The sequence below is a fragment of the Cryptotermes secundus genome, unplaced genomic scaffold (assembly GCF_002891405.2).
Source record: "Cryptotermes secundus unplaced genomic scaffold, Csec_1.0 scaffold407, whole genome shotgun sequence".
Lineage (NCBI taxonomy): Eukaryota > Metazoa > Arthropoda > Insecta > Blattodea > Kalotermitidae > Cryptotermes > Cryptotermes secundus.
In genome coordinates, this window is record NW_019741981.1 from 4,457,340 (window position 1) to 4,483,714 (window position 26,375).

Genomic DNA, 26,375 nt, shown 5'->3' on the forward strand with positions numbered 1-26,375 from the left:
CCAATTGCTCCACAATCACCCTCACCTATCACCTTGGGCTGGTACAATAGGCCAGAAGTGGCCGCAGTATAAGAGACTTAGTCCCACCCCACTAGCAATAAAAAAAATAGGATAGGGTCCAGTTGCGTGCTCTTGTAATCACGGTAATGAACCTTTTTGTTTGGTATAAGACAGCAAATTGCAGAACACATTGGCCGCGCGGTCTAAGGCATGAACTGTCTTCGGCCGCTAGAACGCTGGGACCATGGGTTCGAATCCAACTCGAGGCAAGGATGTCTGTGTGCTTTTATTATGTTTGTGTTGTTCTGGTGTGTAGGTAGGGGCCTTGCGACGGGCTGATCCCCCGTCCAAGGAATCCTATCGACTGTGTGTAGATTAAGAAACTGAAAAATTGACCAAGGTCCACAAGGGCTGTACAGCCGCAGATGACAGATAAGAGGAGTTACATGTAGACTAAAGGAACTACGGATCTGGACGATTCTTACGTGAGGGCGCAGAGATCGCAGGGAAAGTAAGCGGTTTTCCATGCCAGGGTAAATCAGGTAGTCCCCTGAAGATTCGCTCCGTTTCATGTTTTCCTTGCGCCGCGAACAGAGTGCTACAGTGCGTGGGTCTTTACGGTCTAAGATTTTATTTTGAGCGAGCTGATACGTCATTCTGATCGTGGGAATGATACGGTATCAATTGACAACTTCGACAGCTTCGTATGTTTACGATACAGAGCAACAGGCCCGGCGGCAGAATGTTGGTAAATGTCGTGTCTCCAGCCTTGAAAGCCTCCACAAAGCGACATTCCGCCAGTTATCAGTCTAGTTGAAACAGAGAAGTCCCATTACAGGAAAGACGATAACTGTACATAAAGGTGCGTCCACATTACTCGTGCTCGTGTGACTCGCTATGCTCGCGAGTAATGTGGACGATATAAGTTACGAGACAAGCAAATTTTTAATTTTTAATTTAAAAACTATAGCCAATAAATTAAAATACGACTACAGCCTATACACACTACGAGTAAATATACGGATCCTCACGCGCCGAAGCCTGGCGAGCAACTGAAGTAGTGTGGACGAAGATTTACAAGCACAAGTAAAAGCCAGATGAGTCTCCCGACGAGCACAAGCCTGGCGAGCACGAGTAATGTGGACGCGCCTTAATAGGAGATGGTTTATGACTATGTAAGTATGTTAGCTTATAGGACTATGTAAAGGCACAAAAAGGTAATGTTGTTCCTGTACTTAACTAATTAAGCACTATGCATGAAGGCATGTGGGGGAGTGGATGTATAATCCATATTTTCTTGACCTCGGCACTAGTTGGAGGTGAGTGGTCAGATACGCCCCGGCCGCTTTACTCCCCGGGGAAAGAGCCTCTAGTACCCACTGGACAGGAGGTTGGGTGGACCCCAGAGCCGGTCCACCTACAGGGACTCGCAGTCCGACCCCTCGGTTGTCCAGCCCGTAACCATTCTCTATCCCGGCTCCTTATACGACTTTCTATTACATCGTCCTATTGCACGAGATTGCTCAGGCGGTAATTCTTCTGGTTTGAATTCGGAAGATGTCAAGTTCGGATCTCGGCAGGGGCAGTGACTATCCTGGCAAATTGGTCTTCCTCAGTAATTGAAGGCAAATTCCGGGGTGCTACCTCAAGTTAGGCTACCACTGTTTCCGTCCAAATTCTCTTCTCTTCATTGTTCACTGTCAATAGATCACTGGACGCCGTATAGTCTGAGTCGCTAAATAAATTACAATGAGAACCAAAATGACGGCGTGCCCCAGGCGTAGTGTTTCTTTGAGTGGGGCATGTTACGCCTCTGTCACTATCTAGACTACGTGTACATAGTGTAGAATGGTGCACTTAAACTTACGTACTTACTCATTGAGCTGAGCCCTTCTTGAGGAGCCGCCAATTGTGCAGCTACTCAAGAACTTCCCACAATTTTATGGAACCCGAAGGTTCATTACCGTGTTCACAAGAGCCCTCCACTGGTCCCTATCCTGAGCCAGATCAATCCAATCCATACCATTCCATCCTAATGGGACATATAAATAAATTAAAAATAAAATGAAATAAGAACTACTATGAAGTACAGTATTTTGAAGGGAGATGTTGTGGCATGATTCAAGGTATATCCTGTCATTTACCTAGATCCTTTAAGGAAAACCACGAAAACCCCTCAGTCAATACCCGGACCAAGATTAGAACATGGCACCTCCAAAATGAGAAGCAGGAAGACTAGTGACTCTACTGTGGCTTCTCATCGATAAAGCTTAGTTAGTTAGTTATTGGAGAGGGTCGGTTTCCCCATGCACTGAGACCTGTATTGGTCCACTGTGCTTCCCTCTATGATTTCTACCAGTCTCTATATCCTACCGGTACTGGTGCTTACCATCAGTCCCGCCCAGCCAGCGAGACCGGCTCTACTAGCTGAGAGGTATCTATAATGCTTCCCCCATCTACCAGAGGTATTAGAGACTGCTGTTGGGCGGGAAACGTCCGTTAATTTGGCTCAGTGACCTCCTTTGGAGATATGAGGTTCTTTTACGTGCCGTAAAGCTACGACACGGGACCCACGGCTTAAAGTCCCTCCCGGAGGACTTGTTCCCTGAATTTTTCCGCCCTTAAAAATTCGACGACCTCCGCCGGGTATTTGAACCCGCGTACTACGAGTCATGAGGTGGTTACGTTACCTCTAGACTACGGAGGCCGCTTATCGCTAAAGCTTACAGTAATTACAATGTACATATGAATGTTGTTGATAAACATTATAAGCTTGTTGCAGAATATGAAATATCAATTCGTGATCAGAAACAGAAACCGCAGCAGTCTGCTTTTACCGGTTCTCACGGTCTCTTCGCTTGCAGATTTCTTATATTTTTCTTCTACCCTGAAGATGGAGGCGATACGTTCCTCCGAAACGTCGGTTAACACCACATATACACGGTGCCAAATCCCAGAAGACTGCTTTCTTCATAGTCACCGCCGTGAAAGCCTCAAATCTTACAAGAATTTATTATTCTTTAATTTCGTTTCTTTTTCTCCCGTGCACACTTTATGTGCACTGGGTGGACTGAGCAGCTGCTTATTATAGTACTCAGATATTCTGGCGTCATATTCACACAGCAAGATGCTTACAGATCGAGGTTTTTTTGTGCAAATGGACGAATATAGAAATAGTTAACCATGCTAGTGAGTCTGAGTGTCCTTTCCATATCATATATAGCACCTATCTTTAAAATAAAAATTTTCTTTGACTTCAGTAAGTTAGGTACGTGAATTGGTATGAATTTCCTCAGACAGTTTAAAAAAAATCAGCCTTGACTTTTGTAAAAAGATTATACACTCATGGAATGAACACGACCATGTGAAGACAGAGTGACCTTGAATGCCTGTACCATAAAATGAAAACGAGGTAGAAATTTATGCATTCAGAGCAAATCAAGGGTAACAAGAGTACGGTAGTGCTGTACCTCAAAAATTCCCGGATTCGTGCTTAGCGATTTTTCATACCTCTCAGTCTTTCAATTTAATTGTTGCTAATACAATACATTACTGGAGATACAAATCTAATTTAACACTCTCGGAATTCAACTGAATTAGCTAGCGAATAATGTACGTGAACTTACGTAAACCATGGAGAAGTTACGAATGAAGTTACTCAGTTGAGATTTTACTAGTGACCAAGGATATAATTTACTGTTTCAAAACATTTCACACAACACAGAAATTTTGTTTGCAATTTCATATATCTCATTGGCCTTGACGTTAATTTATTGCTAATACAAACCATACCATAGCTAAGGCAGTTAGTCGCTGGTTTCCCATCACGGGAGCCCGGTTTCGGGCCCGAGAATGGTCAAGTGGGATTTGTGGTGGACAAAGTGGCGCTGGGGCAGGCTTTTCTGAGTACTTCGGTTTCCCTTGCCAATCTTCATTCCACCAATTGCTCCACAATCACCCTCATCTATCATCTGGGGCTGGTACAATAGGCCAGAAGTAGCCGCAGTACCAAGTGGACTGTCTCACCCCATTAAGAATAATAATAGAAATGATAAAATCATAACCTATTATTTAGTTCATTAGAACCGAGGGTGTGTAAGCCGATAAAGTATCTAGGTTACAGGCTGATTCTCTTCTAGGCAAAAATAGAAGATTTCCTCTTCTCCACAGTATCCAGATCCACGCAGTCTCCTACTCCAAATAATACCAGAGGCTCTTTTCATGGGAAAAAGCGGCCTGGGCATGACGATGACACTTGACTTTCAACTAGTGCCAAGGTTAAGACTGTGAAGCCACGGCTTATCTCGGCTTTTAGGAACCGGTACGCATATAGGCAAACAATACGTACCGGCAAAGAAATCGCACATCTGCAGATGTACTGTATATTTGGATCTTTAGGCCGAAACATAGCGCGACAGTACCGCAAACATGGATCTAAAAATAAGCGTTCCACTCCCCCATACGCCTGCATAGCGTGGTGTTTAAATAAGCACATAGACAATTTTATTTTTCTTACATTTTCAGATCTGTTATAGCAAAAACACACCTAGGCCCCTACCCGCAGACGGAAAGTCTGATACTGAACTGTGTATTTAAACGTCGAAGGACCTTGAAAGAAACTGTAGATGGAACTCAATTCGTGCTACACCAGTGACCAACGCGTTCAGGCTACTGTTTCGTAACTCACACCACACAGAGTCAGAAACTGCCTTTACCTGCTGTTGTTCATATGCCATGGGCCTTCATGTCCATTCTTTGTTGACACAAACCTACTGCTTCACATATAAACCCACTTTCCCACGCACACACCAGCCGCCACTGTCCAGTAGGAGTTCAACTGAACTGCCTAAAGAGTGACGTACTTAAAGGTATGGATGGACGACGAATGTTACGAGTGTTACAACTCAATTCAGACTCCAACAATGCCTAGCACTGTTAGGCCTACAAATGTGTTCACACCGCGGACTCCTAAATTATTTTGCTTGTTTTAAACACCGTATGTAGCCTACCATGTCAAAAACAATGTTTCAGGTAAAGGCTCAGAACTTCGGTAAAATCCATATTTTAAGGCAGACGTCAAATTTTAGTATAAACTTGATTAATGCTTCAGAAAATCAGTAGAGTTACATTTTGGCTATATAAACCGCACGAGCTATATTTCACGGAGAAAGGGAAAGCGATATTTGTCATCTGTTTAATTGAGCACTTTGCCATGAAGACGAATATGAGGGTGGATGTATAGCCTCGCGTTTCTTGGTGGAACCTAGTCAATATATGGAGTTGTCATCTGCACGCCGCTCACGGTAGCCGAGCGGTCTAAGGCATGTACTGTCTTCGCTCGCTCGGTATCTAGGATCGAGGGTTCGAATCCCACATAAGGCATGGATGCTTGGTATTTGTATGTGTTTATTCTGTGTTTTTGTTGTTTTGTGTTTAGGCAGAGCCCTTGCGACGAGATAATCACCCGTTCAGGGAGTCCTACCGTCTGTAAAATGATCAAATAAAAAAAAAGCTCGACACCGTAAGGTACAAGAGGAACGGAGAGAAGTAGGTCAGCTCCACGCCTCGGCCGCTCTACCTCCCAGGGAAAACACGCCCGGTACCCAGTGGATAGGATGCTAGGTTTGCAGCAGATCCGGTCTGCAGCCGGTAGTGAAGAGAAGACTCTCTACATCCGCGAGAAATTGAAGCCGAACTCTCTGGTCATGCAGCCCGTATACACTTTACAGAATGAGCACAGCCAGCTTCTGTATTTGACCGATCGCTAAATAAGCAAGTAACTAACTAACGCCATGGAGTTCCTTCTCGAAAACCCACCAGTTACTAAGATATTCAAGAATTTTCTAACATTTTATGGAGCCATAAGAATCATTACTGTGTTCGCAAAAGCCCGCCATTGATCCCAGTTCTGAGCCAAATTAATCCAGGCCATACCACCTTATCCTATTTCTCTAAGATCCATTTTAATATTATCCTCCAACCTACGTCTTTGTCTTTCCAGTGACCTCTTTCATTCTGGAAGTTCCACAAGAACCCTCTATGCATTCCTCTTCTCCCCCATGCGTGCACCATGACCTGCCAATTCTCCGTGACTTCATCATTCTAACTATATTTGGCGAAGGGTCCACGTTATGAAGTAGTTGACCAATATGAACAAAATATAAATTCGCCTGGCAAATCTCAGTCATCAAATCAACATTCATATGAAGTCATTCAATAATTTCGGAGATGAAAAATTTGTACATACAGACACGTTTTCATTATTACGCACTGGCTTCAGCACTTCCTGGGAAATAACCTTTAAACAAGGGGAAGGAAGGCAGAAGCTTCGACACGACAGTAACTGGCACATTCAGTTGTTTTTTAGAACAAATGGAAAATACATTGCAGCAAAGTTTGGGGGCAAAGAACGTCCGGTTAGGAAGTGGTATCAGTGTCATTCCACCCCTTTTAGTCTGTTACGAACTATTTCAGAGGACAGACCGCTCCTACTTGCATATCGCGTCTTTGTAATAATAAATGTAACAGCCAATGAAACGCAAGGCTACCGGAAAGGGCGTGAATATAATGCTACATGAATAATGGCGAATGAGGTAGGTCGGCTTATGAACATATAATAAAAAGCCGGGGAAATCTTACTCGCAGATGAGAAGATAATGAAAATTGTTTTAAGGAAACGGGGTGTGAGGGTGTAGACTAGATTCAAATATGTAAGATTTGAGGTTTTCACGGCGGTGACTATGAATAAAGCAGTCTTCTGGGATTTGGCACCGTGTATATGTGGTGTTAACCGACGTTTCGGAGGAACGTATGACCTCCATCTTCAGGGTAGANTAACTGTGAAGTGTGTCCCGGTGTCATTAGATTTGCAAAAATAGATGTATACCTGCAGCAAATCGTCATCAAGGCAAGTTTGGTATGTTGTGTAAAGTAGCAAACAACTCTCCATGGAACAAAATCGTTTCTGAGAAGCCGATAGCCGCTCAGCTGTTTGGGAATTTCCACACTTTTTATGGTACTCGAATGTTCATTACCGTGTTCAGCATATCCAACTACTGGACTCTACTTTCACCTATTTGAATCCATGAAGAAAGCAGTCTTCTGGGATTTGCCACCGTGTATATGTGGTGTTAACCGACGTTTCGGAGGAACGTCGGTTAACACCACATATACACGGTGGCAAATCCCAGAAGACTGCTTTCTTCATGGATTCAAATAGGTGAAAGTAGAGTCCAGTAGTTGGATATGCTGAACACGGTAATGAACATTCGAGTACCATAAAAAGTGTGGAAATTCCCAAACAGCTGAGCGGCTATCGGCTTCTCAGAAACGATTTTGTTCCATGGAGAGTTGTTTGCTACTTTACACAACATACCAAACTTGCCTTGATGACGATTTGCTGCAGGTATACATCTATTTTTGCAAATCTAATGACACCGGGACACACTTCACAGTTAAGAAATATTTTTATTTGTATTTCGTTAAAAATGTTTTTATATAAAAGTTGTCGATACTAATGAGACATATTTTTAAATCACGAATTTTAACAATTAGAGGTAAACACACCTTTTTAACGGCATTACATAGTGTGACATGTAGACCTATTTCTAGGCAAAGCCCGAAATACGCGCATGCAAAACAAAAAACAAACTCCGTGGTTTTAGTCCGCAAGCGAACTATACCGACCGAGCGACCGCCGCTTGTCGGCGAAGTTAGTGCTAACTTTAGCGGATAGAGGGTGTCGCGTGGTCAGCGCAACGAATCCCCACGGTCGTTAACAATAGAAAATATATTGGAAGAAGTGTTGTCTATGTGGTCCGCTCCATGCCCAATGCTGGGTAACGGGTCAAAGAACACGCATTCTGACACGTGTTTTCCGTGAGGTTCGACCCAAGTCTATATAACGAGAGGAGAACAGTGCAGTTCAGTACTTCAGTTCAATAGTTGGGTTGATTATTATTATTATTATCATTTAACTGCAAATGGGGGTTTCACCCGGTGGCAGTGGTAGTACAATAAGACAACAGAAAAATAACACACAGCTTTGGAGTGTTAACCAGCGGGCAACGAAAGCTGAAGAATCTCCATCACTAAGAATCATTACCAGCAAACACCTCGTGAAAACTTTGCAGAGGAATAGCCATTGCTGGGACCTGTTACTAAGCAACGACTAGTGAAAGTACACTTAGAGGACTTAGTGAGGAGTAATTTGGAGTGTGGGAATCAGAAATAGTATAATAATTATTTGTAGTTACGACCTGTGAGTGGTCAATATATCTATTCACCAATCCAAACCCCGTCTATAGTCACTAAAATATGTGCCAATACTACTAAAAAAAAGCACGCATATTCCAATATGTAAACGCTGGCCAATGTAGCAATACTAGGGGATGAGTGCAGGTGAATGTAAAAAAGTCAGATACCTGATGATGATGACTCAATGAGCAGGAACAGTAAGAAATTACGAATGTATGGTGTGTCCATACCAACTTCTGTGGTGATGGAATAAATAAATTTCAGACACGTAACATGAAGCTAAGACATAATATTTCGTATAGTGTGTTTACAGCAGGCAATCAAACGCCAAGTTCGCCTGAAAATAGATTTTGACTTTTACTGATGCTACGAATTCGTGGAAGTTTACCTGCGCTCCGGTTCAAGATTCAGGGTCGCCTTTATCTGCACTCGATAAACGTCACGAAAGAAGGACAGAGCTCTGAAAAGTAGACGAAATGCAACAGTGACACAAATCACCACACGATCCACGATGAAGAGGCGTTTCGCCGTGCAGAAGCACCGCCAAGCCGCCGCGCCCTTGGGTCCAGGATTGGTCCACTGAAAATGATTATTGCTGAATACAGTGTGGACAATTCGGTTTAACGTGTCAGGTAAATAAACGTTTTGCAAAGCAGAACAGAGGAATTATTAATGCGATTTACACATGAAGGGTTTGACTAATTAATTTGGGTGCTCAAGGCAATTTAGCCTGCTATACACTTTGTGCTGTGTTAAGCCAACTTCATACTACTAAATAGGTTCAAATTATGTCCATTATAGGCTTCAACTTATTTAATTGGGCGGCATAAAAGAGTACTGCCTGTAAAAGGGGCGCAGCCGCTAGTTCTCATTATAACGGAATTACATGGCATCTGAGAATCTGTATGATACTGTAATGTTTGCATCTGACAAATTGATAAAAAAATACATAGCACATATCCAGTGTGAGGCACGCGGCAGCGTAATTGGATGAAGCATTATGCTAAAAGCCGGAAGGTCGCGGGATCGAATTCCGATGAGGTCACTGGATTTTTCAATTGACCTAATTATTTCCGGCCGCACTATGCCCTAGGGGCCGACTTAGCCTCTAACAGAAATGTGTACCAGGATCTTCCTGGGGGGTAAAGAACTGCCGGCGCGTAAGACTGACAACCTTACCGCCAACTATGAGCCGACTCTCTAAGAGATGTGGGAGCCTTGACCTCTCACACCTCTATGGACCTTCATGGCCTGTTATAGGGACAACTTTACCTTTTTACACATGCAGTGTGCATACTTCTGCCTTCTGGTATATAAAGTCGTTCCGCTAAAAGCCAACAGACATAAAACAAGCAAGCAACCAGCATGAAGCAAGAAGCAGAGTTCTGCTTGCTACCTACTTCATGCTGGTTTTCTGCTTGGCCTTCTTTTCGACGGTGAACATGGAGGCGAAATGTTCCTCCGAAACGTCTGTTCACTTTCAACATGGCATTATATCCCAGAAGATAGAACTCTTTATAACCATCGCTGTAATAAACACAGATCCTACATATCCAGTGTGTATGTGGTCCAGATTGCAAGTTAGAAACGCTTGTTAATTCTACACCCATACTGAGCAGTATGAGGGGTCTGCGTGACTAACAAAAACGGGTTTTGGTTGGATGATTGGATTTAATGTCACTTCTATTACAATTACAAGCAATTATTACAGCTCAAAATTAATTATTGCTCAAGACTCGTTCCGTTCCTGCACTACGAGTGTCTTCTTTTCCACTGTGACCGACTTGGTCCTGATTTACGAATCTATTAATTCTTCAGCTTCCGTTGTCCGCTGGCTAACACTCCACAGCTAAACATTGAACTCTACAAACGAATTATGATTGCCCCTTCTCCTCTGCATGGCTCCTTATACAGGCTACCTGTAACCATGGAAAATGTCTGTTGTCAAGGAAATGTGCTTACTGAACCGTTGGCTAGCAATGGACTTGTTCGTTGCTGTGGGAACTTGTGTTTTGAGAGCTGTTGGCTAGCAATGAACTTCCGCTCTGTTCGTTGCTGCGGGAACGTATGTTTGGCTTCTACACAGAGTACTTCAATTTTCAACAGAATAAGACATCTGCTGAAATCTTCCTTTAGGCGTGCTTCGCATAGGTCGATCTGCAGAAAAAGGGGGAACCATCAAAGAGTCCCAGAGACGGGAAAATATTATGGTCACTAACCTAAAATAATGTCACGAGTTTATGGCTCCGTGACCAATAATAACGGGTTTCAGATTGGATCGATTAACGCCTTTTTTTACAATCACTCTTAATCACAATCAGTTTACAACAGCTCACAATAAATGACTGCCTAAGACTCGCTCCATTCTGGCCGGACTACGACTGTCTTCTCTTCTAGTCCACCTTCTACTGCGAATGACTTCTCGTGTACGACTGAATGCGTTCTGAGTCTTATGTTACGACCGACGGTCAGTCGGTCAGTTCGTCTTGGAATAAAGCACCCATCTGGGGCTTACGATGAGATTTTTATTACTGCCAGACCGTTGCGGCTTTGTTGATGTGGGGCGCTCTCTCTCACAAGAGGACGGCTCTGTCATTTACAATTGCTGCCGGTGCTCGCCAGCGCAGTCATTCTCGGGTCCGAGTCCCGTGGGACTCCCGGCCATATTTTACTGTCTCGGATTCGAGATTTCCCTTTTCGTTGCCTCCCTACGACTCTCTTACATAGTCGTATCCTAGGAAATGTTTGTTCCTCGCTCGTAACAGCTATTTGGTTTCCAAGAGACTACAACTTCCATTTGCATGTCCATGGACACGTTTAACACCCTGCGAGGTTCTGTGTGCAAGAATCGTTATCTCCAATTCTTTCCTAGAAATGACCTATACTCGTATGTCACAATAAATTACACATTATTTTCATTGAACCTCTTTCAGTCGTCGAACTTGAAACATTTCTCTCATGAACGGGTTCAAATTTCGGATCGAAATTCGGCTATTCTGCCTGAGATCTTCCTTGATATTCGTCGAACTCTTTGTGCAAATTCGGGGATAGCATCTCAGACCAGGCTACGACCGCTTCCTTCTACATCCTTGTAGGTTCATTATTCACTAATCAATAATGTAAAGCTATAAATAAATAAAAACATGAGTATTTCCCCGATCTTCGTTCGTGATGACTACGTGGTTACTAATCTGAAAGCGATAAGAGTAGGACCGCCTCTGTGGTCTAGTGGTCAGAGTTCCTGGCTACAGATCCAGAGGTCCGTGTTTGATTCCCGGCGCTACCAGATTTTCTGAGAAGCAGTGGATTTGGAACGGGGTCCACTCAGCCTCGTGAGGATAACTGAGGAGCTATTTCAAGGAAATAGCGCCTCCGGTCTAGAAAACCGAGATTATCGGCCGTGGGGATTTGTTGTGCTGACCACGCGACACCCTCTATCCGCTAAAGTTGGCACTAACTTCGCCGATAAGCGGCGCTCGCTCAGTCAATATAGTTCGCTTGCGGACTACAGACCACGGAGTTTGTTTTTTGTTTTCGAAGCGACAAGGGTACACAGTCTATTATTGTCAGAGAAAGGCAAATGATTCAGGTGTAATTTCCCCTTAACACACGGCACTGCTAGAGCGATCAGATTTGAACACGTTTTATCAAGATGTGTCACTAGCGTTTTTTCATTGCATGTCTTTAGGGGCATTTTACCCGAAGCATATTTTCCTTACGAAAGATTTACTCCAGATTGAAACATAAATTTTCCAAATTCCTATTAACGTTCATTTATGGCAAATAGAAACATGTTCTTGACAGGGACAGCTGATAGTAGGCGATTGATTCTACACTCGTAAAGTATGAAATATTATTTTTGGTGAAACTAATCAATAGTAAATAGCCAATATTGCTACATTTCGAAGCCTACAGAAACTATTTCTCTGTCATCGTCACTATGTACAAGTTTTGGGCTTTTTGGACCCTTCCGATCCCAGAGTTAGTCAGACTTGTCCCTCAAGTTTTGAAAAGTCGGCCTGTTTCCCTGCGTCCTTTTCAATGGTAATCCAACAGCTTCCGAGGAACTGGGTCACTTGGCATTCTCAAGAAGTCAGGATTACAGGGTTTTTGGACTTTGTCCATCTTTCGACATTCTAGAGAACACGAACGAACACAACATTTCGGAAACTGGATCTTTTTCTGTCCTCAGATGAAGGGTGGGAGATACCGACTCTGTTGGGTCCGTTAGATGGAGCTGATCTAAATCACTGGTTAGCTCTTTGTAACGGACCCAACACAGTAGCTGTCTCCCAACCCTCAGCCAAGGACAGAAACAGTTTCAGTTTCCGAAACGTTGGGGGTATTCGTTGCGCTGACCATGCGACACCCTCTATCCGTTAAAGTTGGCACTAACTTCGCCGATAAGCGGCGGTCGCTCGGTCGGTATAGTTCGCTTGCGGACTAAAACCACGGAGTTTGTTTTTTCGTTGTAGACCCGTTACTAAGGTGGCTACAGCGAAACAAACATGTTACCACGGGAACAAATCAACACGGAACAATAGAGGGACTGTTGGAAACGGTATTTAATATGCGGTCCGTGCCGTGCTGTTATAAGCAGGACAGTTTGGAGCAATGCGTGAGTTTGTGAAGAGAAGAGTAGGAGGCGGCTGTGAGATGTCCACCAGCCTAGGTGTTAGTCACTTGAAGCAAATAGTTCAGCTGTGGGGTATTAGTCAGCGGATAACGGAGTGAGTTCAGAAGACGATGAATCTCCACTGTTAGAAGCCGCTACCAGGAAACGACTGGTGGAGACTGTAACGGACTGAGAAAACTAGAGTTTAACAGTGAACTGTAAAGTGTATTTACAAATAGTGTCTTAAAGTGGACAATAAGCCCAATATCCATTCCAAACCATATTTATAATCACTCCCTCGTGTGACAATATTATTGGAGCGCGCGGTAGCGTAGTCGGTTGAGGCACTATCGTACAAACCGGAAGGTCACGGATTACATTCCCGATTAGGTCACCGAATTTTTCAGTTACTTAACCCTTCCAGCCGCACTATGGCCCTGGGATCGATTCAGTCTCTAACAGAAATGAGTACCGGGAATCATCCTGGGAGTAAAGGGCGGCTGGCGCGTGAGGTCGACAATCTCACCGCCATGTGTGAGCCGACTGTCTAGAAAATGTGGGAGCCTGAACGTCTCACAACCCTACTGGCCTCCATGGCCTGTTATAGGGACAGCTTTACTTTTTTTCATCTATTCTATTATTATTGGGTACTGTTTTCGTCCATATCAATTCTTTTCCTTTCGTGGCTAAGGCTAAGTTATAACTATATTAAATCGAAAAATATTTCAGAAGTTGTACGTCTTAAGATGCCTATGTTCTGTGGCGTTTCCACTAATTCCTTTCACGACAAACCGTTTCTGAGAGGTCTATACCGTTGATTTTCGGGTAAATTGGGGTTTAAACTGAAGTGACGAGGACAACTGGGCCTTTCACATCACACGCGTCTTCTGAGAACGTGTCCCAAACTATGAGAGTATTTGAGGACATGGTGGTGAGGAGAATATTTGAAAGCGAGAGGGAGGAATAGAAAAGTGACTGGAGAAAAATGCATAACGAGAAACTTCATACTTTATACTCTACACATAGGCTAACCGTGTTAAGTTAACTACATTGAGAAGTGTGATTTGGGCAATTTTTTTTCTCTATGGCTCTACAGCCCTTTGGACCTTGGCCGCTTTTTCTAAGTTCCTTAATCCTACACACAGTCGGTAGAACTCATTGGAAGGGGGATCAGCCACTCGCAAAGCCGCTACCTACACGCACAAATGACAACACAAACACAGCATAAACGCACACAGACATCCATGCCTCGAGCGGGATTCGAACCCACGATCCCAATGTTCGAGCGAGCGAAGATGGTTCATGCCTTAGGCCGCGCGGCCACTGTGATCGGCTACTAGGGCCATATGGAGGTCTAAACATGACAAAGATGAGAAATGAGTACAAAAAATCTGGTCGTAATTGCATTGGAAGTTAGCACTTGGCAAACTTGTGCATACATGACAAGATTAAATGGGGCGTGAGGGTGTACATTGGATTCAAACTCGCCTGAGACAGGATCCGTTGCACTGCTTCTGGTTCGGCTAGAGTGGGGAATTCCTTGGCCAGCTGTGTAAGCATCAAGTTTGCAAGAAACGTCGTGCAACAGCGCTGCTGGTTGCTATGGCGACTGCGGATCTGAGGCACCCCACGGTTCAGATAGGATCAGACAATTCATCACGGGTGATGGGACCGCACCGCTCGGGGAAACACCATGACCTTCACTACAGAAACCTACAGACGCTACAGACACTGCTGTGCCTAGCCCAATCGCTAGAGGTCCGTGTTCTCGATCGATTGCGTTACGTAATGCCACTGCTTCAGCTGCAAATACTCGTATATAACACAGAAAGAGATGGGAAAACACTACGAACAAACACTAAGCAAACACCTGGAAGACGCGTTATTCATTTATCTTTCAATTACGGAGTAGCGGTAGCTCGGTCGGTAGAGCGACGGGATACGGGCTGCACGGCCGGAGTTCGATTCCAGCAAGGGGAAAGAGATTTTTCCCTTTTCCACAGCGGCTCTTTGACACGCCCAGCCTCTTATCCAGTAGGTACCGTGAGCTCTTTCTCTTGGGGGGTGGGTGTGAATCTGACCATCTAGTACCGACGTCTGTATTCCACTCACCAGTATGTCTTACTGACGTGGTGATTAATTACTTAACACAATGACAACTTAATTCAATGACGCTGGCAGAAGTTGAGCGAATGGTAGAATGATTAGTGAATAATGAATTGGAGAGGACGTGGAAGGAAGCAGTTGTGGCATAATTCTAGGTACTGTCCCGACATTTACTTGGACAGAATGAGTACAACCACGAAAACCGTCGGTCAGGATAGCTGGTCCTGGGCCCTTGCTACCTATATTTGAACTCGCGACCTTTCGAATGTCTAGTCGACAGAGAGTTTCAGTTGAGAGGAGGTGGTCGTAGTCTATTTCAAGATGCCGTCCTGGCATCCTACTGGGGAACGCCGAGATGTGTCACAATAATGGTAATTTCAATGATATGTGGGCAGGGTATTTCTGGGGTACATGTCCAGAGTGTTAAGGCAAAACTATCCCTGTAACAGGTCGTGAAGGCCTATGGGGTTGTGAGACGTCGACGCTCCCACATTTTCTCTAGACGAGATAGCGTAGTCGGTATAGCGACTGGCTACGGACTAGACGACCGAATGGTCGGAGTTTGAGTCCCGGTAGTGTCAGGAATTTTCTCTTCTCCACGTCGTCCACACCGTCTCTGGGGCCCACCCAGCCCCCCGTCCAATCTGTACCGGTGTTCTTTCCCCGGAGGTAAAGCGTCAGATGCGTGAAGCTGACCACTCACCTCCAACTAGTGCCGAGGTAAAGAAAATGTGTACCTATACATCCACTCCTCCATACACCTTCATGGCGTAGTGCTTAATTATTTAAGCACAGGAACAATTTTACGTTTTTACATGCGCAGTGTTGTCGCTGGCAACATATTCGGCAGAGGGAAGGAAATAAAGAGCAACAAGAACATGTGAAGATAACAGATTCGTCATTCGTGCATCTGAAATGCCTCGAACGATCACGTCAGCTCAGTAGTTGAGTGGCAATGCATCATCGGTTTCGCATGCGGGAGACATTGGATTCTGCTACACTATGATTGATGATGGTGCGGTAGGAGCATACTGAAGGAGACAGAGAAGGTCTCTGAAACGTTGGACTTCGACTCCGAATTGACGCAGCTGGTCGCCCCCTAGAAAATTTTATCACGTTGCCGCGAGAGATACATTTTTGAAAAATATGGAATATGCCATTTTGAAGGTGTGGTGAGCTAAGAAGAACAGCCATTGGCATCGTCTACAACCTAGCAACAAATTTCTGAGAAATCCAATTTAACACTATCGGCTCACTCCTCCTGTTCCAAGCAAATGTTTTTCATCTCAATTCTGTCGGCGTATGCGTTTCATATTTTTCATAATCTGACCTACATGGCCAGTCCAACCATAACAATTACTGTGCAGTATTGTAACGTGATTGGCCAGAGCGTTGATAGGTAACGGACCGGTGAACACCCCGCAACTGAATACACGCAAGGCAACAATGAAAGATGGCTTACTCAGCCTCTAACAGAAATGAGTACCAGGAATTAATTAAATAATTTTCCTGGGAAGTAAATCGCGGCCGGCGCGTAAGGCTGACAACCTTACCGCCATCTTTGAGCCGATTGTCTAGAAAATGTGACACCCTCAACGTCTCACAACCCTATGGGCCTTCAAGGCCTGGTACAGGGATAGCTTTACTTTTTTTTTTTACTTTATTTTACTTTACTGCAGATGGCAGTACTTGGGTAATTGTGTAAATGCACGAGCGAGTGGAATAAATTCGTTATATTCAGAACGGCGTGAAGTTATTTGTCGCGTTATACACCCAACACGTGACAATATATTCTATGTTATCTCTGTCGTACTCTTACACTCTGAAGAAGGAAGCAGCAAGTTTCTCTGAAACGTTGATACTTGTCTACTAAAATAAATAGTACTGTATTATATTTCAGAGGACTATAATCTTCATGCTGGCTACAGTATGTAACTCAGATCTGAATATTTGTATTTCACTCTCTCGTCTAAGTACTTCTAAGTACTACTAAGTAGTTCTAGTGCTTAAACTACATAGCGCTGAAATGTAGGAGGCTCGATGAAAGATGAATTCAAAAATATATGGAAGGAAGCGGTCATAGTCTAATCGTGGTACTAACCCGGCATTTGCCTAGAACTACTGAGGAAAACCACAAGAACACCTCAGTCAGGACAGCCGGTGTTCCGTACGAGATCCGAATCGAGAAATTCCCGAATACAAGTCTACACCAAGTACTCGGTCATTCTTAGTTATTTTCGTATTTGAGAGTATTATTCATTTTTTTTATTGCTAGTGGGGTGGGACTAAGTCCCTTGTACTGCGGCCACTTCAGGCCTACTGTACCAGCCCCAGATGATAGACGAGGGTGATTGTGAAGCAATTGGTGGGATGAAGATTGGCAGGGGAAATAGAAGCACTCGGAGAAAACATGCCTCAGCGCCACTTTGTCCAACACAAATCCCACTTGATCAGACCCGGGATCGAACCCCGGCCGCCGCGGTGGGAAGCCAGCGACTAACCGCTTGAGCTATGGGGCGGCATTATTTGAGAGTAAGTAACAGCTTTCTATGAAGTTACAAATATGATTTCTGCTTTTATATTCTCAAGTAACCGTTTTAATAACATGTAGTCGGTTTCAGTTTTTTGTCATAACAGCTTTGTAACAGACTATATTTGGAGTGTTCAGAGACAAATTTAAAGTTCTAGGAAATAAATTATGATTGATGTTACACCGTGTTCAGAAGATCGATGCAGGTCGCGTGTCAACATCTTCTTGCCTTTAGCAGTGGCGTATAAGTGAGAGGTGAATGCTTCTGTGGCCTAGTGGTCAGAGTTCCTGGCTACAGATCCAGAGGTCCGGGTTCGATTCCCGGCGCTACAAGATTTTCTGAGAAGTAGGGGGTCTGGAACGGGGTCCACTCAGCCCCACGAGGATAATTGAGGAGCTATTTCAAGGAAATAGCGGCTCTGGTCTAGAAAACCGAAATTAACGGTCGTGGGGATCCGTTGCCCTGACCACGCAATACTCTCTATCAGCAAAAGTTGGCATTAATTTCGATGACAAGCGGCGGTCGATCGGTCGGTATAGTTCGCTTGCAGATTAAAACCACCGAGTTTTTTTTTTGTACAAGGGAGAGGACAAGTACTTGTGACGAATTTCATGTCACTCTCGACCAGAAGCAATCAGGAATAAGGAGGCAGTCAGCGTGTGAGGGATTCTGAAACAATAAAGTGCAGAAAATCTTGCTCTACAATAAAATCTCGATGGTGTTGGCACAAGCGCCAGTTGTAAGTAGTATCAATTCGGTTGGTGCAAGGATCTGCCAAGAAAGTCTCTCTGTCTTTAGGTGTCGTCATGTTCATCATCAGTTGTTATTTAGAAGTTTTTTCTTCAAATCTGTATTTTATAATATATTTAATATTGGATGTTATGATTAGACTGTGATTATGTGAAGTTAAGCCCCTAGTAGGGCTGAAATTATTTTTGTTCGTCTTTGTTTATGAACAGTTTAATTTTTTCTTCTTTCAAACACGAGTGGCAATCACTACATTTCGGTCCCTATAATATGATTATTTCTTTTAGAACCGAGTATAAGGCATCAGGGCACATACGAAACATGTCAGCAAATCTGGTACTGAGAAAGTCTACTGAAAGCTGTCGCGATACCTATATTGGTGCAGTCGTATCCAGACTTTGTTCCGGGAGTAAAGTGGCCGATCTGAAGCTAAGCACTGACATAGAGCTATATACCTCCATAACACCTTACGTCCTCATAATTTCGTGGATAATTAACTTCACCATTTTTACCTTATATCAATGAAATAAGCGCATAATTTATTTTTTACACGAAATTCTAACAGAACTCCATAAAATTAGGAGTCGGAATGGCGTAGATAGTGTAGCGACTGCCTACGGGTTGGACGACCGAGTGGTCTGAGTTAGAGTCCCTGTAGAGTCAAGAATTTTCACTTCTCCATGTTGTACAGACCGGCTCTGAGGCCCACTCAGCCTGCTATCCAATGGGTACCGGGGGCTCTTTCCCGGGGATTAAGCGGCAGGGGCGTGAAGCTGACCATTCACCTCCAGCTAGTGCCGAGGTAAAGAAAAATGTCAATCTATACATACACTTCCTCATATGCCTTCATGGCGTAGTGCTTAATTAGTTAAGCAAAGGGACAACTTTACCTTTTTACTCTACAAAATTTGCTAAAACGGCTCATGGTTCAAAATATTAGCATGTTCCGTTTGATATTTGTTTTTGTAGTTCATTCAGCACCGCTGACAGTAACTGAGACTATGCAGCTTCTGACAGTGAAGTGGAAGCGGTGGTAGACAGGTAGCGGTCGTAGACTAATTTATTATTATTATTGGAGGGGGTGGGTTTCCCCATGCACCGCGACTAATAGTCTATTTACGTCCCCCTTTGATATTCTACCAGTCGCCATGCCCTTCCGGTACTGGTTCTCGCTATCAGCCCCATTCAGCCAGCGAGGTCGGCCACCTCTCTGGCAGTGGTCCCCGATACTTCCCCATCTACCGGAGGAATTGGAAACTACTTGGGGGGGGAAACTTTGCCTAATTTTGCTCAGAGGCCTCCTAGAGACATGAGGATCTTTTACGTGCCGTAAATCTACGACACGGAACACACGGCTTAAAGTCCCTCCCGGAGGACTTGTTCCCTGAATTTTTCCGACCTTAAAAATTCCACGACCTCCGCCGGGTTTGAACCCTCATACCTTGAGTCATGAGGTGGGAACGTTACCCCTAGACTACGGAGGCCGCTTTAGACTAATTTAAGGTACTAATTCGGAATTTGCTTGGTGGAACTGAGGAAAACAAGAACCATTTTTCACGATGTCGCTGTTACGCTGAAGAGGTACTGTATAACAGCTGCAACAACACAGCTTGTGACAGTATATCTGCAAGAAATGAATACGAAAACCAACAGAGCTAGGAGATGGAAAAGCCAAACTACAACATTTGCAACATTTATCTACTCCAGTTGGAATATGTACTTCCACTATTTTTATTCCCGGAAAGAAAATAATCACCTGTCTGCTTCGTACATGAAACTTGTGGCAAGGAGCGACATCTAGAAGTACCATTTCGAACTAACTAAAGTAATTACTGCATAAGATTTCACGTAGTATCCTAAAGAAATCATTTATGAAGCTGCGCGCTAAACACGCAAGAAGGCGTCCACAACATAGCAAGCCCGAGGCATGGGTTCCAACGCTACGGCAGTCGCCTCTGAATACTTAGTCGATAGCTCTCATGCAGTAACTGTCAGCAAGGTTTCTATACGCTTCAGTATTGGTTTATTTTCAGTTGAGTCTTCAACTGCATGTAATATAAAGCATCTAAAAGAAGTATAATTATGAATGACGAGTCGTAAAGAATGAGGGAAGACAAGGTAACTGTAAAGTTATTCTTGTAATTATTTATTAAGCACCAAGTCAAGAAGACGATGGGGGAGTGGAGGTAAAACCCACCATTCTTGGCCTCGGCACTAGAGGTGAGTACCCAGCTTCATGCCCCGGCCGCTTCACCCTCGGGAGACGAGCACCCGGTACCCATTGGAGTGGACGTCAGAGATAGTCTGGACGCTGTGGAATAAAGAAAGATCCCATTCTCTTGTCGGTAATCGAAATCCGGCCGTTCAATCCTTAGCCCGTTGCGATACACTCCGAACTACCCCGACTCCGAGGAAGAACTTGGTCGTGACTTATTTAAGGCACTGTAAAAGGATCTGCCTAGAGTCACAATCGATATTTGTCAGTCACGATATACGGCGTCTCCAGAACACAAAGTGTGACTAAGATGAGAGGTTGCTACGTTCAGCGAAAGGAAAAGTGGTTAGGTACGGACTGGGTTGATCTGGCTCAGGATAGGAACTAGTGGAGGGCTCTTGTGAACATGGCAATGAAACTTTAGGTTCCATACATTGCTGGGAGTTGTTGAGTAGCTGCACAATCGGTGGCTTCTAAAGACGGGCTCAGCTCCATGAAGTTAGCTGGATTCATAAAATGCAACCGCAATGTTTTAAGTGACTGTATCATTACTTGCCAAGAAGTAAGCCTATAACTCACTCATGGAGCTGAGCGCTTCTTGAGAAGCCGCCAATTCTGCAGCTACTCAAGAGTTTCCCAGCATTTTATGGAACCCGAAAGTTCATTACAGTGTTCACAAGAGCCCTCCACTGGTCCCTATCCTGAGCCAGAACAATCCAATCCATACCATCCCAACCTATCTCTTTAAGATCCATTTTAATATTTTTCACCCCCTTACTCCTTAGTTTTCCCATTGGAATTGAGCCTATAAAACAGCGAAAGGAGGTTCTTATGTCGAGAAACTTGCACAAACATTGTCCTCCAGACCAGGGAACATCTCAATTGTGAAGAGACAGCAGAACTCGCAGGAAGGAACAGTCTGCCAGACTACAGCAATGTTGCACAAGTAGGTCTAGTGTCTTATTTGTGCACGATAGCCGTATCTTCACAGCAAAGTCCTTTTGTGTCGCTGTCTCTGCGTAACAGATGGAGCGTCACCGAACTGAACCTGGCAGTTGAGAGTTTAGCATTCCTATTTCGTATTCCGAAAGTTTCGGCTTCTGTTGCCAATATTTACCGAGAACCTCAAGTGCTAAAATAGTATTGCAAAATAACCTTTTGTTTTCAGATCCCTCCAAATTTGACATTCACGATCATGATCCTATTCAATGTTACATAATTTGTGCAGTTAAGAACATTTCTTCTGGAGCCGGGATAGCGCAGTCGGTATAGCGAATGGTTACGGGTAGAACGGCCGAGGGGTTGGAGTTCCAGTCCCAGTAGGGGCAAGATCTTTCTCATCTCCGCGTCGTCCGGACCGGCTCCGGGGCTCAGCCAGCCTCTTATCCAATGGGTACCGCTAGCTCTTTCCCTGTGGGTAAAGCGGCCGGGTCGTGAAGCTGACCACTCAACTCCAACCAGTGCCGAGTCCATGTATACACTGATGTATACATTATGGCGTAGTGTCTAATTAGTTAAGCACAGGGATACTTTTTTAAGAGCGCTTCTTTACATACTGCAAGGAACACGTCACTGAATAAATCCGCATTTCCGTGAAGCCCCAGAGAATCTCTATTCTCTGGCGACCTTTTTTCGTGAGCGAATACTCTCTGGTAACTGTCCGCGACCCGCTCTGACCGAAGAAGCTATGTACTACATGTCTCAATTGGCATGTCAGTAGATGGGGGAGCTCAGCATAAGACAAAGGCATTTGTGCGAACCCCAGAAGGGTCGCGACCCACAGGTTAATAATCATCACCTTAAAGACCTAAACTGTATTTTGCTAATCCTCCCCCTTCCGCTTCGATTTCAGCTCGATTACCGGGTAGCCAATCTTGAGCGAGATACTAGCGGTTTCCTTGAAAAAGATGAACGACTGTTTCCTTCCTAATCCTTGCATATTCACCATTCATGATCCTCCGCATGTACATTATTCGATGTCATATAGTGCGTGCAGCTGGAACAGGTTCGTTAAGTAACGTAAGACTCGATCTGCATGTCGAATGTAATGTAATGTAATGATTTGATATGAGAGGATATACGTAGGAGGACAACGGCGTGGCACATTGTTTCAAACTACAGTTTTGGACTTTGTCCATCGTCCGAGTTTATTAAAAATACTACATCTCTAACTAACTCTATTTCCTTCTTGAGGTGAACAGGATACGAGAGAAAACGTGCTCCGTTAAGCCCCTCGTTAGAACTGCTTTCAATGGACGCCTTCAGAGTAACTCTGCCAAGGGGCCGCGCCATAGCTCAAGATGTTAGTCGCTGGCTTCCCACTGCGGCGGCCCGGGTTCGATCCCAGGTCTGGTCAAGTGGGATTTGTGGTGGATAAAGTGGTGCTGGGTGGGTTTTCTCCGAGTACTTCGGTTTCCCCTGCAAATTTTCATTCCACCAAATTCTCCATCATCATAATCATCTGGGGCAGGCTACAATAGGCCAATCAGTGGCTGCCGTGCCGAGTGGACCCAGTTGGACTCCACCCCCCACTAAGCGAATTAAAAAAAAAAAAGAGAGAGAACTGAACAAGCTGACTCACACGACAACGGTTCTCACTTGTACGGTATTCGGGAGACTGCCAGCTCGAGTTGTGGTTGGGACGACAGTCCTGACTGAGATATTGCGTTGCTTTCCTCTGTCCCTCCAGGCAAATGTCGTGATAGTACCTTAAATTAGTCATTTCACAACCTTCTAAATTCATTATTCTCTATAAACCAATTAGTCAACAGTATATGATCTCGGTTACTGACGTCATCATTCATTCATGTTACTCCTGGTCCCTCTGGATCTTAGGGCATCCGTGAAACGCTTCGTTTCACTGCAGTTTCTTAATTTTTAGACAGTCAGTAAAACTCCTTGGACTGGGGATTAACCCGTCGCAAGGCTTCTACCTACACGCAGAACAACACAAATACAGAATAAACGCAGAGACATCCATGCCTTGAGTGGGATTCGAAACCACGATCCCAGTGTTCGAACGGGCGAAGATAGTTCATGCCTTAGACCGCGCGGCCACTGTGACCGGAACTGACATCAAATAATAATAAATAAGAGGAATAAATCTACCGTGAAGCTCCTACGAGAACATTTCCTTTCGTATCCTGTTCGCGTATAGTTAACGAGGAAAACCACGGAAAGCTTCAGACACATTAGTTGGAGCTCCGGCCGGGATTCGATCCGGGTATTCCCCGAATACAAATTACATTAATAAGGCCTATGCTATTATCTGATCGGCATCTGTTGTGAAGACAGCCTGTACCTCTGAAAATGGCAGGGCTATTTTGTCTCTCGGTCCATAATTTAAGTCATTAGAAACTCAACGATTCCATCCGACGTGAAGAACAGCACCCAATAAGGTGAAGCCAGCGCTTCAATGTGCAGACAGCTAATTCTGCCTGCCTGTAGGATCACTCTACAGCAGTGACTGACGTAGCAACCGCTAGACATTTCCGGCCCTTCTGTTAAAAAAACGGCGGCCTCGCTTCCGGTTGACTCAGACAGCCCCTTCCCCCCCTTACCACTCCTCTATCCTTATACCGTTTTTATCATTGAACCTAAAGAAAAAAGAAAGGAAAAGGACAGACCCCGCGTCACGTTCAGGTTATCTGAGTACGAAGACTGGTTCCTCTTATCAGATAACGGAAATGTGCGGTGTAGATCAGATGCATTTGTAACGCTGATTCGCTGGGCGAGAATACTAGGAAACGTAGAATTTATTCTGCATATTATATATAAAAGGAATTTGTCTAAAACAGTGATGCATAAACCACAGTCCGCGGGGAGAAAAACATCAGTTCAGCCGGAGGTTAAGATCGGTTATTAAAATTGAACTTCATGGAAACTAGGGTGTTAATGAATTATTTAATAAAAACTGAAAATTTTCCCACATTCATAATTGCAGGAAGTTTAAACTATTCTAAATATTTTCGACAATATGAAATTTGTCTCAGTGTTCGAAAGAGCGAGAGTTTGATTAAGTGGGAACGTCTGAAATGTAACGAAGTTTAGGAATATATGGAATATTTAAAAATCGCATACATATTTTTGAAATTGAAAGGTAGTACGAAGACGCAAATTTCGCGAAACTATGAAGATTTTCAAGAAAACGAAGCTTTGGAAAGTTTCGAAATGTCACATTGTAAAAACTTGTTAGATCGAAAATTTTGGATATATAAATAAAAAAAAATGTTTTAAACTTTGAAAGCTGTTCGACGTATGTAAAATTTGACGTTTCGGATATTCTAGTAAATTTAAAAGATGACAAGTTCAAGAGAGTCACAAATTTTGTAAATTCTAAAAATCTTAAAATGATTACAATTGGAAGATTCTTTTAGCTTACTTTCTTAAAGCAGGTTTATGTTATCTCCTTCTGTGTCTCTCCCCTTATCGCTGCTAGGCAACGGGGTCACCACTTCGACGAGAGGAGGGATCGGCCTTTCAGCGCAGGCGCTCTGACAAAGAGAAGCAGCGGACCATTTCCTCCCCCCTCTCAAACGGAAACTAAATATTGTCTGTGTTGAAATTTCCTAAAGTCGGCTTATGCGATCTCCATCCTGTCTGTGTGTCTGTATCCCCCCAATCAACTTTTGAATGCCTGAACAAATATTAATGAAAGCTGAACTATATGCCTATATACCGTTATGTGTCTATTCGCCTATATACTGTATGCGACTGTATGCCTTAAACAGGTTTTACTGCTACATTATTAGACTTGGGAGCATTTCAAAAGCAAACAAACGCAGAACAAATTAATCAGAAGAATAAATCAGTATCTGTAATACAGATGTTTACAATATACTCGTACAGTATAGAGATACTGTGATTATGCAGTAGTTGTGTGGCAAATGTATATTACGTTTCTCGGCGGGTATTTTTAACGGTGAACTCTGCGACTATGATTTTATCTCATTTCTACGTTCTTTCTTGTTATTTATAAACGAAATATTCTAAGGACATGGAAGAAGCTTTTAAACGTGGCTTTCAGCAGTGAGGTTGATTACGCAACTTGAGCTCAGGTCTCGAAGTTTCCATCGCGACGTCGGGACGCCGAAGTGAATCACGAGACGCAGAGGGAACGCAGTGAACACGATGCGTAGATTGTCATGCTCTGAAGAATGATCATCGCGCCTATACGAAAACACACGTGAAGTGGAGTATACTGTACCCGTAGGGCCTATATTACACTTCAGATGTCTGTTGGGTAGTGTATTTCCCACCCAATTGTCCTCCGAAACTTGATCCACAGCAGGTGTTCCTCATATCCATAGCTTTCTTCACGTGTTAGCACAGTCGGCAGGAAACTTAATTTCCTACTTCAGTTGTGTTCATGTGATGTATACATGGATGAAACAATGCTGAAGTCTACATTATAAGTAACCTGATCCCGAAAAGAATATGTAACTCCCTTTAAAAAAAGTTTTTCTTTTTTTTTGGGGGGGGGGAGCTCTCTGCAGTCTCGTTGTAATTATCAGTACAAATACCCAGGGGCGGCCCGTGTATAGGCACTGCGGAACTGCAGCCCCCCCAATTTCCACTTGATATTATCGATAACATTTATATAATGAGTCCTTTTTTCTTTAATTCTTTCTTTATACTTTACAATACAATATATAATCCTTAAGCTTAATGTCAGTAGCCAAATCTTTGTATGGAACTGTGAGTTTCACAGTTCCAGCGGCGAGGTGTTCGTTGACTGTGCGCATGCGCACATAAAGCTACACGCGAGGCTGCAAGGGAGAGAGAGCACTGCAGGATCGACAGTGCCGACCGGTGCTGACCCTGGCGTGCTGATGGTAGTTTTTTTTACTCCGCGTGTGTTGTGCTTAAAAAATATGAGTTTATTGTAGAATTAGATTATTATCCT

At 43.9% G+C, this 26,375-nt stretch overlaps 1 protein-coding gene across 2 annotated transcripts in view; it reads right to left on the bottom strand.

Annotated features, from left to right (window-relative positions):
- LOC111872902 overlaps positions 1-26,375 on the bottom strand; it is a 65,415-nt gene that overhangs the window by 9,243 nt on the left and 29,797 nt on the right. Inside the window, exon 7 of one of the 2 annotated variants that reach the window (XR_004513961.1) lies at positions 10,155-10,175. The exons of the other annotated variant lie outside the window; for it this stretch is intronic. The gene's annotated coding sequence lies outside the window, so the exon portion shown is untranslated. Of the gene's footprint in view, positions 1-10,154; positions 10,176-26,375 lie in introns of those variants that run through there. 2 annotated transcript variants of the gene reach the window in all.